Source organism: Lissotriton helveticus, chromosome 4_1 (assembly GCF_964261635.1).
Source record: "Lissotriton helveticus chromosome 4_1, aLisHel1.1, whole genome shotgun sequence".
Lineage (NCBI taxonomy): Eukaryota > Metazoa > Chordata > Amphibia > Caudata > Salamandridae > Lissotriton > Lissotriton helveticus.
The window spans coordinates 130,743,612-130,760,114 of record NC_136063.1 but is presented as its reverse complement, the minus strand read 5'-3'; the positions used below and the strand labels follow the sequence as shown (position 1 = coordinate 130,760,114).

Here is a 16,503-nt window from a genome sequence, read left to right as displayed (position 1 = left end):
AATTATCGCTATGTTGGCTTAGCGGCAATATTTTTATCGCCGAGCTGCGGTGATTTTTATCGCTTAGGAACCTTGCTATTATCAAGGTTTATCTCCTAAGCGACAAAAATCGGCTGAAATGCATGAAAATCGCTGAAAAGTCTGCGATATTCATGCATTACCGAGCTAATGCTCTTAGCCATGTTATCCACCTACCATTGGATAACATGGCTAAGAACTGCTATGGGGCAGGTGTTAGCTTTTGGAGATATTCGTGCTTAGCGCGAATATCTCCAAAAGTTGGTAATAGGAGATAGCGATGTTAGCGACTGTTTCCAGTCGCTAACATCTTGGCACGCCCACTTTGCATGTCATTAGTGATAAATTTCACTGACATGCAAAGCGGGGCCTAAGATGGTCGCTATCTCCTACTAGCTGTCGCTAACTGGTGTTAGCGACAACTAGGTAATAGGGAGATCATTTTATCTCCGCTTTCTTGGCTTTTAAAGCCAAAAATGCGGAGATAAACCCCCTTGATAATATGCCCCTTGGTTCCTGCTCTGGTGTGAAACTGGACAAAGTTCCATGGGAGTATCCGCCCCTCTGTCGACCCCCTCATCTGGGAGGGACCCCCAAGTCGTTCCAACCCTCTCCTTAGGGTACTTAAGGGCACCCCTGTGGGTGGGTTCTCAGATTCATCGGGGACAAGACTCAACCCTGAAACTATGTTGCTATTCAATTGTCTGGACACTTTGACTTCGACTGGAACCAAACCTCCACCAAGGAAGACTCCTGATGCTCCTGGCCTCTCCGTTCTTCAAGACTTCTTCGTCATCTGTGCTTCATCCAGGTTCTTCAACAGACCTGTGGGCATCAAGGACACCTGAAGAAATCTGTTCCCTCTTCCTGCAGGTTCTTCACTTTCAGAATCACCTCTTGGATTGCACGGGCTCCTTTGCAATGTTCTCCAGAGGCATCTTCTTCGGAGTCTGCCATTGCTGTCTACATCATGTTCCTACGTCACTTCACTCCTATGCGCCTGGCTTCCATGGTGCAGGTAACCTGGTTCCTGGGGCATCCTTGGATGGGGTGGCTCTCCAACCTTCTATCTTCCAAAGGGTTTCTTCAGGGTCCTCCGAGAATGGTCTTCCTTTTTTAAAAGTGCAATCCCTACTTCTCCGTTGACTTCCATTGGGCACGCAGCTGTGTTTCCACTCTGCACACAGCCTCCGTGGGGTTCCTGGGTACTTACGTTGGGTGGTTCCTTGTGTACCGACTTCCCTGTGTCTTCTGGTCTAAGTCCCGTTCTCCTTGGCAGTTTGCATACCACTTTATCAGTATATAGGTTGGTCTCTCCCTGGAGACCATTGCATTTTAAAGCTGCTTACCTGATTGCTTTCTAAGTATTTTTGTGCATTGTGTAGATATCTCTGGGTAGGAGAAATACCAATGTATCCAATAGAGACTAGTAGCTGTAGATTCCTTACCTTTTAATTTCCCAGGTGTCAGGATGGATCTGGAAACGTTTTCTAAGCAATACCCCTTGCACAAGGCATCATAAGTTTCCATTCCTCTCCGCGTGACATCGTCAGCATTAGTAGCATCGGTTATGGCGCTGCAGTGCCTATATAGGTGCCACCCTGGTGCGAGGACATTAGTTATTTTCTTTCCGTGACAGTTAAGCACTGATCCAGGATGAGCTACCCCTCTGCCATTTTTTGGCAGGTTTTTTCTCAACTTTTGTCGAATTTAGAGAATGTTTTCCACTTTGTGTGCGTGGGATGTCTTCGAGGAAGATATGTTTCAAGGTAATCAGACATAATATCGAAATTATTATATCGAACTGACATAATATCGAACATTAAATATCGTAGGGCAAAAATATCGAACTAAAAAATATCGTATACAAAAATATCGTAAATAGTATGTTTACAATAATATCGAAAGTAATTATATCGGAAGACAAAAAATCAAATCAAAAAAATATCGTATAATAGTAAATAATAGTAAAAAATATGCATATTAAGTTAATATTTTATTGAAATCAGTTAATGAATTGAACAAAAAATATATAAAAATGTTTTTATCTTATAATAATTATAAATACATATATATTTTTAGGAGCGGGTTATTGGGTTTATAGGGGATAAGGGTGGGGAGTGTTTTAAAAATATATGTTTAAAAAAATATGTATTTCTAAAATATAATATATTTAAAAAAATATTTATATAATGATTATAAAATGTAAAACATTTTTTTTTAAATTTAAAAAAAATTTGAATTTAGAAATTCGAAATTTACATTTTTTTTACAAATTTTGAAAAATATATGTATTTAAAAAAATTGCGAAATATTGATTATATAATTTAAATATTTATATAATTTATATAAAAAATTTCACTAAATACAAATAAAAATTCGAAATTCGATTTTCGAAATTTAAATAAAATATGTAAATATTTTGAAATTTATGTGTATTCATAAATTTACCAAAATATAGATTATATATTTATTGAACAAAAAATATAGAATTTTTTTTTATCTTATAATAATTATAAATACATATATATTTTTAGGAGCGGGTTATTGGGTTTATAGGGGATAAGGGTGGGGAGTGTTTTAAAAATATATGTTTAAAAAAATATATATTTCTAAAATATAATATATTTAAAAAAATATTTATATAATGATTATAAAATTTACAAAAATAATTTAAAAATGTAAAAAAAAATTCGAATTTAGAATTTCTAATGTAAAATTTTTTTTTTTTACAAATTTTGAAAAATATATGTATTTAAATAAATTACGAAATATTGATTATATAATTTAAATATTTATATAATTTATATAAAAATTTAAAAATGTCACTAAATACAAATAAAAATTCGAAATTCGAATTTCGAAATTTAAAAAAAATATGTAAATATTTTGAAAAATATGTGTATTCATAAATTTACCAAAATATAGATTATATATTTATTAATAAATATATAATGATTTTAAATATAATACAATATATAACAAATTAAAAAATCAAAAAATAATTTATACATATATTTTTATATAATTTTTTTAGATTTTTACAACTATATGTATTAATAATTATAAATATTGTTAAATTTTATTATTTAAATTTTTTATTTCGCATTTTAATTTTTGATTTGTAAATTTTAAATTTCTAAAAAAATATTTAGATTTGTATAAAATTGATCAAATATATATATATATTTTATATATTATTTTTAAAAAATATTTTTGTTTTATAGTCTTTTAGTTTTTGGGTAAAGGGTTTTTTTTAGGGTTCAGGGTCAGTTTTCAGTTTTTGGGTAAAGGGGTATGTTTTTGTGTTCAGGGTCAGTTTTCAGTTTTTGGGTAAAGGGCTATTTTTAGTGTTCAGGGTCAGTTTTCAGTTTTTGGATAACGGGGTATTTTTAGTGTTCAGGGTCAGTTTTTAGTTTTTGGGTAAAGGGGCATGTTTTTGTGTTCAGGGTCAGTTTTCAGTTTTTGGGTAAAGGGCTATTTTTAGGGTTCAGGGTCAGTTTTCAGTTTTTGGGTAAAGGGGTATTTTTAGGGTTCTGGGTCAGTTTTCAGTTTTTGGGTAAAGGGGTATTTTTAGTGTTCAGGGTCAGTTTTCTGTTTTTGGGTAAAGGGGTATTTTTAGGGTTCAGGGTCAGTTTTCAGTTTTTGGGTAAAGGGGTATTTTTAGGGTTCAGGGTCAGTTTTCAGTTTTTGGGTAAAGGGGTATTTTTAGGGTTCAGGGTCAGTTTTTAGTTTTTGGGTAAAGGGGTATTTTTAGGGTTCAGGGTCAGTTTTGAGTGGGAATAGTAAATTATATTTCATTAGTGTCCAGCACATACTTCAATTTAATGTAGACTGGAGTGGGAATAGTAAATTATATTTAATTAGTGTCCAGCACTTACTTCAATTTAATGTAGACTGGAGTGGGAATAGTAAATTATATTTAATTAGTGTCCAGCACCTATTTCAATTTAATGTAGACTGGAGTGGGAATAGTAAATTATATTTGTTTAGTGTCCAGTAACTAATTGATATATATGTGGATTAGTTTGGGAAGAGTTGTTAATTTATGTACTATAAAATAATATATATTATTTTTGTGTATGGGAAAAAAAACATTTTTATGATATTAATAGTAAAACACACACTTAATACATTTTTTCAAACAACATAAATTTATTATGCATTGTATAATTTGCTGAGTAAATTATTTTCAACATATATTATTGACATTTGTGAAAAATTTATATTTTTGAAACAAAAACATTATATAAATGTAAAAAAAATGTTTAAATGATAAAAATAAAACATAGTATTGTTTAATGTCATATCACATTTTTATAGTTTTACATATGTTCTTAGTAAATACAATAATTTTATTAATATTAATATTTAATATATTAATATTAATTATTTAAACAATGTATTTCGATACATTTTATTTTTAACATATGTTTCTTTATATACATTTTGAAAATTTTCATAACAAAATTTTGTAACATTACATTCAATTTTTCAAATATTTTAAATTAATATTAAACATTTTGTTATTATATTTATTTTTATAGTTTTACTACATATTTCACAATTATTTAATATAAGAAGAAAAAAAACATTGTGTTAAATATTGTACTAATTTTGCAAATATTGAAGGTCATTTTACACAGATTCATTAATATATTTGTCATTATGGACTATTTTGTTGCTTTTGGGTCTTTTATTTTGTAACCGGGTTAGGTCGTTTTGTGTGATTTGGATGGAGAGCAGCTCGCGGTTGGGAGAAATTTAACGTCGCTTAAGGTAAGGTTTGTTTTATATGTTTTATGTGTATTTAATGTTATTTTTGAGACTAGTGTGGTGATATTTATTGTTGTTAGATTTAAGTGAGTCGTATTACAGGATTTATTATTGTTTATTAACGTGTGGTAGGTACACGTAGTTTTACCTTTTTTTTGGCTTGTTTGGAGAGTTACTATATACATGTTTTAAGTATAAGTATTAGGAATATAATGTTAATACTAATGTTAGTAGTTGTTTATGTGTAGTTTTATGTGGGTGGGAATGTATGTTTTATATGTTTCTGTTCTAGGTGTTTGCCATTTCGGAAGGAGCGTTTTTTTTTAAGGAAGTGTTTGTTAGTTTTATTAACTACTGCATTTCTAACACTTCTTCAAACTTTTCGGTTTTCCTGGAGCGTTTATTTTATTTTTGAACAATTTTCGGGATTTTTATGGTTTATCAAAGGACCTTCGTTGGATGGATTATCGATTTTTGGTACATTTGCATTTTTGCATTTTTTTTTGGGAACATTTTACACTACCTGGATTATTTTGGGGGAGAAGGATTTCCTGGATTGTCAACATGCATGGTGAGTTATTTTTTTTTAAATATTTTGTGGGTGGGTAATGTATTTATAATTTTTGTTCTGTGTTATAGTAATGCATTGTAAGTAATGTGTGCATATTTATGTCAAAAAATATGAAATATATTGCATACATTTAAGAGTTTTGAAAATAAAGATTTTGATGTTGTTTTAATTGCTTAGGTTCCATTTATATGTACTTGTTTGGTAGTATTATTTATTTAGAGTAGTGTTTTGGCAATTAAGTTTAGGTATTCAATTCCTTTAGTACTAGGGTATAACTTTACTTGTTGTTCTAGGTATTTGTGCATTTGTTTGGTTTGTTTAGATGTTTTAGGGACTAGTTCAGTAATGGATTGTTCCATTCTAAACTCCTGGTAGCTTTGTTCTTTTTGAAGGCATTTAATGAATGTTTCTAAACTTGGTTTAGTTCTGCCAGTTGACTGTATAAAGGCATTGTGCCAACCTTCCACTGCGTTATTTGTTTTAGATTCTCCGTTTAAGGTGCTTTTGTAAACATTCCACCAGGGTATTAGGAATTTAGGATTTCTTCTGTGGCCAGATCTATGGAGTCTGCCTACCCAGGTGTCTTCAAAGTAGTCCAAAAATGACTCAGTTTTGCTTCATTTTGTTTATAAAAGGGGCTATCTATTAGAATGTTGTAGTGTTCTGCTACGTCTGTTTCTGGAACATAAGCTAGTACAATGAGTTTTTTTATTTGATATGCAAAAGATGAGTTTGTTGCATATTCTATACTTAAGGTTGTCTTTTGTAGATGCCTCCATAGACACTGGTTTAAATGGTAGTAGCAGCCTTGAATGCAGGTATGGGGGTGTAATTTCAATATGTTTGAAAGCATTGCTTGTTCAAAATCTAGGATTATTTTTTCTGGGGAATAGTCATTAGTTTTTTGTTTGATTATATTTAATAATTCCATATATGTGGAATTAGTTTTATTTGGTAGTAGTGCATAAAGAAGAGGTATGTTGCAGTTATTATATAGGCCATGTATGGTGTATAATTGGAAAAATGGTTTGGGACAAATGTTAAAAGTCCCGTCCATCATCCAATATTGAGTTTGCTGAAGTTTTATTAAGTTAAGATTTGTTCCAAAAATTATAAGTCTTTTATCGTTGCATTCATTGTCGTAAATGATAAATGGTTGTTTGTTTAGAGTTATGGTTTGGTTGGCATTTAAACTTATATCACTATATGTTCTTGGAGGTGTTGTGGTAGTAGTAGTACTTTTTTTTGTCCGTGCTATAGTTCTTTTTAGTGCACGAACATTTGGCATCTGTGTTGTTGCTGTTTTAGGAATTTTGGGAATTTCTTCTTTTAATATGACACTGGTTGGTTTTTGGGAACCTGTGCTTGCTTCTTTTATGTTTTCTAATGCTGTTCTAACTTCTATTTCTGTTATGTTTGGTGGGTGGTTGTGTTCCCTTGTATAAAGTACAGTTGCTTCTCTAGTTGTTGCCCTTCCATAACACTTGTTAGAATAATATTTGCGACATTTCCAATTTACTTTCAAGCCATATTGTTTCTCCTGGGTATAAGTGTAACCCATGTAGCAGAGTAATAGCTTTCGTTTCTGGCTGGTCACAAATTCTGCTCCTTCAGTCATTTTGTTGTTTGTAAATCTACAAGAGATATATTTATTAGTTATGTAAATGGTAATGTTTGTGTATAAAAATAATTAATTAAACAATACTTTAGTATATACTTACAATTTGTTCTAATTTGTGAAATATTTTGATATGCTTTGTTCTTCGGTTGTTGACTGTGTTTTCTGTTTGTCTCTGATCTGTAAGGTAAAAATAAGAGTAATTTTAATGATTTGCTTTTGTAGATTTTTAGAGTTTCAGGGCCAATTTTTAAATAAAATTGGCTGCTAATAACTTTAGGATATTATAAAAATTTGTGAATATACTTACTTTGTTACTTTTAGATAGGACGTTGGAGTAGAGTTGTCTGTTATTTCTTAGTAGAGTATTCTGTAGTAGTATCTGGGGAAAAAAAAGATTTATTAGAAATGTTAGCATGTCTTTAGGTTTTTAACATTTTATGTGTTACTTTCGTTATTATATATACACACTTATTTTGTTATATCTTTGTGAATTGGTAATTTATTTTCTTGTTTTTGACAGTAGAGTTTTCTGTAGTTTTAGGAGGGAAAAAAAGTAGACATTTGTTATTAATTAGAACATGTGCTGTTTTTGGCGTTTTTACTCTTAGTTTTGTATTTGGAGGTACTTACTTTGTAAGTGTTCTTTTTGATTGTATAATGTTGTTGTTTGTTCTTTTGTAGTATAGTCTTGTGTAGTCGTTTCTGAAATACAAATGTTCCTATGTTTTAGAAATGTAAACCAGTGTTTCATTTTAAACATGTTACTAGTTAATGAAGATGTTGAATATACTTACTTAGCTTTGTGTATCTTTCGTTCTCAGAGTATTTTTCTCTGTTTGTTGTCTGTCGAATTGTCTGTAGTGGTAGTAAAACATAGAAAGGAGATATGTATAATTAGTTACAAAATGTCCTCATTTATTTGGATTTTAGCTTTTAATTTAGTGAGTCATTATACTTACTTTCTTAGTTGTATCTTTATGTTTGAGTTCTGTATTCTTGTATTTGTTATGATAGTTATCTGCAGCGTTAGAAGAGAAATAAAAAAGTATAGGATTTTAATAATATGGTTTGTATTTTATTAAAAGGATTTAACTGTGTTTTAAATATAGACAATATATTTACAAATTTTAGCGTTTTATTTAATTATAAATCAGTTGTGTGGTATATCTTAGTATACTAATCTGTAGTTAATTGAGAAATGGAAAAGTGCATATTTAGTAATTAATTTACATTTTAGTAGTAAAATATATTTATATTATTTGATTTACTTACTTGAAAGTCATGAATCAATTCTTCTAATTTTGATCTTCTTGTCGTTGTAGTGCAATTCATCCATAGATGTGTCTCCTTTCTTTTTTTTAGCATGTGGTTTGTGTTTAATGGATAATTGTTTATATAGAGTATTGTAATTAGCAATTAGTTTGCTATTGGTTAATTTAGTATTTCTGTGTGTTTATTGGTTAGTTAGTATATTTGAATTTCGGTTAGGATTTTCATGTTGTTAGATAAGGTTAATGTAATTTATTTATGATTACAAGTAAATAAAATAAATATTTTTAAATATTTTGGAAATATAAGTAATAATTATTATATGTTGTTGAATTTAAAAATGTATTTAAAATTTATAAATAAATGAGAGGTGTTTATTTTATAGAAAATAATAATTTTTGGTGATAGTAATTATGTTTATATACATATTTAATATTATCGATATATTTTAAATTACAATATTATTGTGGACGATATTAGTGAAATCGATATTTTAGTACTTGTATACATTTTAATGTGATCGATATTTATGGTCTTCGATATGTATGTAGTCGATAATTTAGACATCGGTGTTTATGTATATCGATATTATGTTTCCGATATTTTGGTATATGTATAGTTAAGTATAGGATGTCGATATTAATGCTTCCGATATATTTGTGTCGATATTTTAGTATCTCGATAATGTGTCTTTCGATAATATGTCAGTGATTCATGTTTCAATCTGTGCTATGCTTGCCACTGCATTATGTCTGTTACTGAACCCCACCTTGTCTGTCTCTGGTGTCTTGAGTGCAGCCACAATTCGAAGTTGTGCTTGCAGTGCCGGGCCATGTCTCCGAAGGCCTTTAGGGAGCGAGCGATGAAGCTCTTCGTGGGCCGACAGTTGACACCGTACAGCAAGACTCTGGCAGGTCCAGGTCCAGATTGAAGAAGAGGACGTTGCAGAACCGCTCCCGGAGCCCTAAGTCTTCTTCATCCCACTCGAGGTCCTCGGGACACTCAAGGAAGATGCATAAGAAGAGGAATTTCAAATGGACTTCATCTTCACCTCTGCTGACATCCGTCATCAAGAGAGGTCAGGGGCACTAACGCTCTAGGCACTGTTTAGTGGAGCCAGAGTCTACTTCACGCCTCCCACTCTTTCCGGATGCCGGAGCAACTTCCACTGATATAAAATAGTTTCTTCCGAGGCCATGCACTGCGTATTTGAGCGGAACGACGCAGCTGGTGAGCCCTTGGGCCCGCAGAGTCAGAAGGGGCCCTCATCGGCTCCAGCACCGCACTGGTGGGGCCTCAAGGATCCGACCCCAAATCCAGGTCGGTACCATTAGTCCCATAGCGACCTTCTCCGGCGTCGACCCAAAGTCAGTGTCTGCGGCGTCGCTGGTGGCCATCGGCGGCACCAACTCCATCCTCATCCCCTATGAGACGGAGCCGGAACAAAGTCGTTCGACGCCGATTCCAACGCCGATCAAACCCAGGGTATGAGAGGCTGGCGTAGAATATGGTGCACACTTATAAAAGTGTAGCACCCTGCACTAATCCAGACAATTCCTATGGTGATTTTAGTGGCCCTACACAACTTTAAAATGCTCTCTAAGTGGTAGCTGTGGAGTGCACCCTTCAGGGCTAGTCCAGAAATGGTGTGTAAAACAGCTTGTTTTACCAGTACTTAATCTTATGGTAAAGGTTAAGTGAAAAGAATCACACGGTGAAGGTACGAACCCTAGTCCTGTGTTCATGACCATCAGCTCCATTTTGTCCAACGGTAGTCTATTAAGGTTAACTACCAGGGAGTTATCATGTTGTGTCTCCCCCTCTGTGGTGATCTCAGTTACTGGTTCCACGGGCGTGTCCTCTTCTTAAAAAATGGCAGACATATTAAAAGAGGAATCCTTGTACATACTGTGGGTATGGTTGTGGCCAGAATCCCATCTGGAATCCTGGGTTGGGTGGGCCCATTTGCGGTGTTAGCATTTGAGTTTGTGGGCTTGATCATCTTCTTCGCTGCTGTATCCACCACTACTACACTTTCATGCAACATAGGACCATTCTTTCAGAAAGATTTTGTCATCATGGAAGATCTGACGCTCATCTGTAACAATTAGGCCTTGTGGTGCTGCCTGTGCCCTAAAGTACTCATCATCATGGCACCATTTAGCACCATTTTTAATTGGTTACGTTTTAGTTGTGCTAGAGACTCCCAATCGCTAACCTGTGCTAGTGCATGTGTCACATTAAGGTCTCCCATGAGTGATGGAGCCAGTAAGCTGGTCGCAAAACGCTAATTTATTTGTTTCCGACATTTTGCAGAAGTTTACTGTTGTCTGTTCCTCGTGGGCCCTTATCTTTATTCTTGTTTTTTTCAGTTTATTTCTTCAAAAGTGACCTTATTTCACTGGCTCATCTCCCTTCTGCAGAAAGCCGCTCAAAACTATATATCACACGTGACCCAATTCTCCATGGGTCAGAGGGAGTGAGAGCAACTTTATGCCCTCTAGGGGGCAAGGGACCAGTGCTCGTACTCTCACTTTACAATTGTTTCCACCAAAACACGAACAGGCCCTTTAATCATCAGGACCACTTTTTGTGGCATCATACTGTAGCGTCCACCGGAACTTCTCGGAACTTGGGTGATGCTCAAAAGGGTCCACCTCTAGATATCCCCAACTCTACCATAAAAAGGTACCGAGTATTGAGGCGATCAAGCGGAGGAAAGGTATAGGGAGGGATAAACTGGGAAAGGGATACCTGTAAGCTGAAAATACATTGGTTAGAATATGAGTATGTTCTACTACTCTCATATGATCTCACTAGAATGAACTGTTACCTACGGCTAAGCCTCCTCCTGTAGTATTCTTGATCCAGTTATTTTTGAAAAAGGACAGTAGTGAAGTACATTGACTCAGATGCCTGAGCCTAGGGAAACAACACAATTAACATATACAGTGAAATTGGACTATGATTCCATGTGATTAAACAAGACCAAACATGATATATATTCAAAATTATTTTTTATATATAGATTTGTTTATCTTTTTTTCTTAATTTTGATTTAGTTTACATTAAAAAATTACAATTCAGAAATTTAGTCAGTGCAACATATACAGTTATTACAATACAAAAAGAATGAACAGACACAAGAATGAAAAAAATAATAAAGAAAAAAACTTATAATAAATCAGAAATGATTAATGAACAGATGAAGTTAGCAAGGAGGTAGATGTAATCTCAACGCGCGTTTTGGCTACTGCCTTCTTCAGGAGTCCGTCATTTGCAAGTAGAATAGAAAACATTTGATCATTATAAAAACCTAGAGAATAAAAAAATCCATGTCACATTACAATTGTCAGATAATATCTTGTAATAGTCATTTCAATACTGTAATACCCTAGGCCTAGGTCAAATTCATTGAAAGTGTTGCTATACATTGATACGATCTAAGATAAAGCAGCTGGAAATCAGATATAACTCAAGTTAGTGCGGCACCGGATCCGGGTCGTCGCCGGTGGATTTAACGACCTCCCCGGCGCCGACCCCTCAGGTGTCACCGCCGGCGCCGTCCTCGGGCGGCGCCATCCCGACGCCTCACTCGACCCGGTTCCGGCGCTGATTATGACGCCGTTCGGAGATTTTAATTTCCATGAACCGGACCCATCCTTTGCTGACCCTGAGTACCAAGAGATGGGTGATGAGGAGGATTGGGAGGGGTCTGAGGACCCTCTGGCACGTGAATGCCAGTCTCATGAGGACTGGGCAGGTGAACTTGGGGAGGCCAGTGGTATAGACACTTCGCCTGACACTGGCTTTGTCTCGCCTCCTACTGTGGCTATGGAGGAGGGGGCAACCTATAGTGTGGTGTTGATGAGGGCAGCCAAGGCCATGGGCCTTGAGCTCCCCGTCGCGGCCGTGAGGACTAATCTCCTCACCGAGGTCTTTAAGCCGCAGTCATGCTCAGCCGAGCCTCTGCTGCCGTTTAACGAGGCCTTAACCAACGTTCTTTTGGGCACTTGGTCCAAGCCCGCTACGGGTTCGCCCGTAGATAGAAACGTGGCCAGACGCCACCGCCCGGCCCCGGGCGACCCATGTTTCCTGTCCACCCACCCCACCCCCGAGAGCCTGGTCATCCAGGCCTCCAATTCCCAGACCGCATTCCCGTCGGCCCCGCCGGACAGGGAATCCAAGAGGTACGAGAAGTACGGTAAAAAGATCTTCTCGTCCCTTAGTCTGGGACTGCGATCTTCCAACACAGCATGCCTCTTGGGCCGCTACACCCACTCTCTGTGGGATACGGTTGCGGAAGTTCTGCCAGAGTGTCCGTTGGAGGTACGGGCCAAACTCGGCCAAGCCCTTGTGGAGGGCCGGGATGCAGCCAAATATTCTATTCGGTGTGGGCTGGATACCACCGACTCACTAGGTAGAGTGATGGCAATGACGGTGGCGGTCAGACGCCACGCCTGGTTGAGGTCCGCCAACTTTTCGGCCGATGTCCAAAACACACTCATGGACATGCCGTTTTATGGCCGTCGCCTCTTTGGCGACAAGGCAGACCATGCGCTTGAGCGCTTTAAGGACTCCAGGGCTATGGCCAAGTCCTTGGGCCTCTCGGCCCTGCGCCAGCAATCGGCTGCCTTTCACTCCTTTCGTGGTCACGGAAGGGGTGTTCCCACATGTGCTGCCAGCCACGCTCCGCAAGGTAATACCCAACGCGGTGTCGGCAGTGGGAACCGCCGTCCCGGCGGTCGGGGACAACGGCGAGGTCAGTCCACACCTTCCCCCGCAGCATCCGCCTCAAAATCCTCCTAGTCCATGCTTTCAGGCCCATGTGACGCCAGTGGGGGACAGGGTTCGCCATCACCTCCTCCACTGGCACACTGTCACGTCGGACAGGTGGGTGCTGCAGATCGTCCGAAGGGGCTACTCCCTCCCCTTCGAGGCGACCCCTCCAGCCATGCCACCGCAAAAAACCACTGTGTGTCGGGGGATCATTTGCGACTTCTGCAGGAGGAAGTTACGGCCCTCTTGGCCAAGGGGGCCATCGAGCGCGTTCCTGGGCCAGAAGTAGGGTGTGGTTGCTACTCCCACTACTTTCTGGTACCCAAGAAGGGCAAGGGGGGGCCTACGCCCTATCTTGGACCTCAGGAATGTCAACGGCTTCCTCCGGAAGGAGAGGTTCAAAATGCTGACACTGGCTCAGGTTCTAGCTGCCCTGGACCCAGGAGACTGGATGGTAGCGTTGGACTTGCAGGACGCTTATTTCCACATCCCCGTCCTGCCGGCTCACCGGCGCTACCTGCGGTTCACGGTTGGTCACGAGCACTTTCAGTATATCGTGCTCCCCTTACCAACCCCCCACGGGTGTTCACAAAGGTGATGGCGGTGGTCGCAGCTCATCTGCGCAGGTTAGGGGGTTTCAGTCTTCCCCTACCTCGACGACTGGTTGTTGAAGGCGGGCTCGCCCCAGACAGTCGTCAGCCACCTCCAGACTACGGCAGATCTCCTGCACCAGCTGGGGTTCTCCATCAATGTGCCGAAGTCACAACCTGGGCCCCTCTGAGCAGCTCCTCTTCATCGGAGCGGTTATCCACCCGTACAGCGGGTCCGGGATATTCAGGCTCTGATTCCCATCTTTCAGCCGTTATCCCGGGTCTCGGTCAGGTTGATGCTGCGGCTTCTGGGGCTGATGGCCGCCTGCATCCTACTGGTGCATCACGCCAGGTGGCGGATGCGGGCTCTGCAGTGGGACCTGAAGTTTCAGTGGGCCCAGCATCAAGGCAACCTGTCCGACCACGTCCTGATCTCGGAGGGCACTGCGAGACAGCTGCAGTGGTGGCTCACGGACCGCGATTGGGTCAGCGGCAGCTCCCTCTCCCTTCCCCAACCGGAGCACGTAGTTGTGACAGACGCGTCCCTCCAGGGCTGGGGAGGCCACATGGGAGAGGCGGAGATCAGAGGCCTCTGGTCTCCGGCGGAGGCCCGGCTCCACATCAACCTGTTGGAGTTACGGGCATCTAGCACTGAAGGCATTCCTCCCCTCTGTCCGGGGGAGTGTAGTGCAGGTGTTCACAGACAACACCACCGCCATATGGTACTGCAACAAACAGGGCGGGGTGGGGTCGTGGACTTGTTTGCCAGGAGGCTCTGCACCTCTGGCAATGGCTGGAACGCCAGGGCGTGACCCTGGTGGCTCAATACCTGGCAGGTTCCCTGAACGCCAGGGCGGACGAGCTCAGCCGTCGGTGCATGATGGATCATGAATGGCGTCTGAACTCGGACGTGGCGCAAGGCCTCTCACAGCAATGGGGAGGGCCTTGGTTAGATCTATTCGCCACCGAAGAGAACGTGCAATGTCATCAGTTCTGCGCATTGGAATTTCCAAGGCGGCACTCGCTCGGCGACGCTTTTCGTCGCGAGTGGAGCTGCGGTCTATTGTACGCCTTTCCACCTATACCACTTCTGCCCAGAGTGCTGAAGAAGATCAAGCGCGACCGGGCCCAAGTCATCCTTGTGGCTCCCGACTGGGCACGAACGTACTGGTATCCAGAGCTACTCAGTATGTCAGTCGATCCCCCGGTTCGCCTGCCTCTTCGGGAGGACCTTCTGTCGCAGCAGCAGGGGACGGTCCTCCACCTGAACCTGTCCAGTCTCCACCTCCATGCTTGGAGATTGAGCGGCGACAGTTGAGGCCATTTGACTTGCCTCCTGAAGTCTGTAATGTCATTCTGGCAGCCAGGCGTCCCTCCGCAAAACCGCTATACGCCTGCAGGTGGAACAGATTTGTGGCATGATGCACAGCAAAGGCTGTGGATCCTCTCTCTGCCCTTCTTTCTGAGGTTCTCCTCTTTCTTCTTTCTCTTGCCCAGCAGGGCTCTGCTCTGGGCACTATCAAGGGCTACCTTTCTGCCCTTTCAGCCTTTCTGAGGCTGCCTGATCAACCTTCTTTGTTCAAGTCCCCCATTGTAAATAGATTTCTTAAGGGCATCACACACACGTTCCCTCCTGTTCCGTTTGTGATGCCTCAGTGGGACTTGAACCTAGTTCTTACTTTTCTGATGTGCGCTCCCTTTGAGCCACTTCACAACTGTCCTCTCCGTCTTCTTACTCTAAAGACTGCTTTCCTGGTTGCCATCACCTCTGCCAGGAGAGTGAGTGAGCTCCAGGCTCTTTCTTGTACTCCACCTTTCCTTTCTGTCCATCCGGACAAAGTGGTGTTGCGTACTAAGCCATCTTTCCTGCCCAAGGTTGTCTCGGCCTTTCACATCGGGCAGTCTATCACCTTGCCAACCTTCTTTCCGCCACCGCATGCCTCTAAAGAGGAAGAGCGGCTCCACCGTCTGGACCCAAAACATGCTCTCTCATTCTATTTGGATCGCACACGCCAGGGTGGATGACCAACTCTTTGTTGGTTACGTGGGCGCTAAGAAGGGGAAAGCGGTGCACAAGAGGACCATCTCCCGGTGGATCATCTTGTGTATCCAGGCATGTTACTCCTTGGCAAGAAAGGAGCCCCCTGTTGGATTGCGGGCTCATTCCACCCGAGCCACGGCGACTACAACTGCCCTGGGCCGGTGAGTGCCCTTACAAGACATCTGTCAGGCAGCTACGTGGGCATCGCTGCACACGTTTGCAAACACTACTGCCTGGACAGCCAAGTCCGGAGGGATGGCTTCTTTGGCCGTTCTGTCCTCCAGGACTTGCTGGTGTGATTATTGGTTCGCAGACCCACCACCGGGGTTGGTATTGCTGGGGTATCTATTCTAAGGTAAGGAATCTAATACTAACGTGTCTCTTTCAGATACACAAGTTACTACTTGTGTAATGATATATCTGTAAGAGACATTAGTTAGTATTAGATTCCTTATCGACCCACCCATCCTCCCCGTTCTGCGAACCGATATCTAGGGTTAGGGTTATCCCCTTCAGGGCCCGAGTGTCAATTGCACCAGTGTTGGTTTTTAACATGGCTCAGCGCTTCTGGCGTGGAAAAGCTGTGTCTAAGAACTGACGTCAGCACGCGGAGGCGGCGTCTAAGTACTCCGACGACGTCATCACGGCTCCGACGATGGACGCGGAGCCGCAGACGACGACTACCGACGCGCAAGGGTACTGCTACGCAAAAGAAAATCCGGATCCAGTCTGACGCCTGGAGATATTCTAAGGTAAGGAATCTAATACTAACTAATGTCTCTTACAGATATATCGTTACACAAGTAGTAACTTGTGCATCAATGCGACAATGCAGTAT

The 16,503-nt window shown here is 40.2% G+C and overlaps 1 protein-coding gene across 1 annotated transcript in view; it reads left to right on the top strand.

Moving 5' to 3' along the window:
* LOC144828412 (uncharacterized) overlaps positions 1-16,503 on the top strand; it is a 2,343,931-nt gene that overhangs the window by 1,400,907 nt on the left and 926,521 nt on the right. The window lies entirely within an intron of this gene.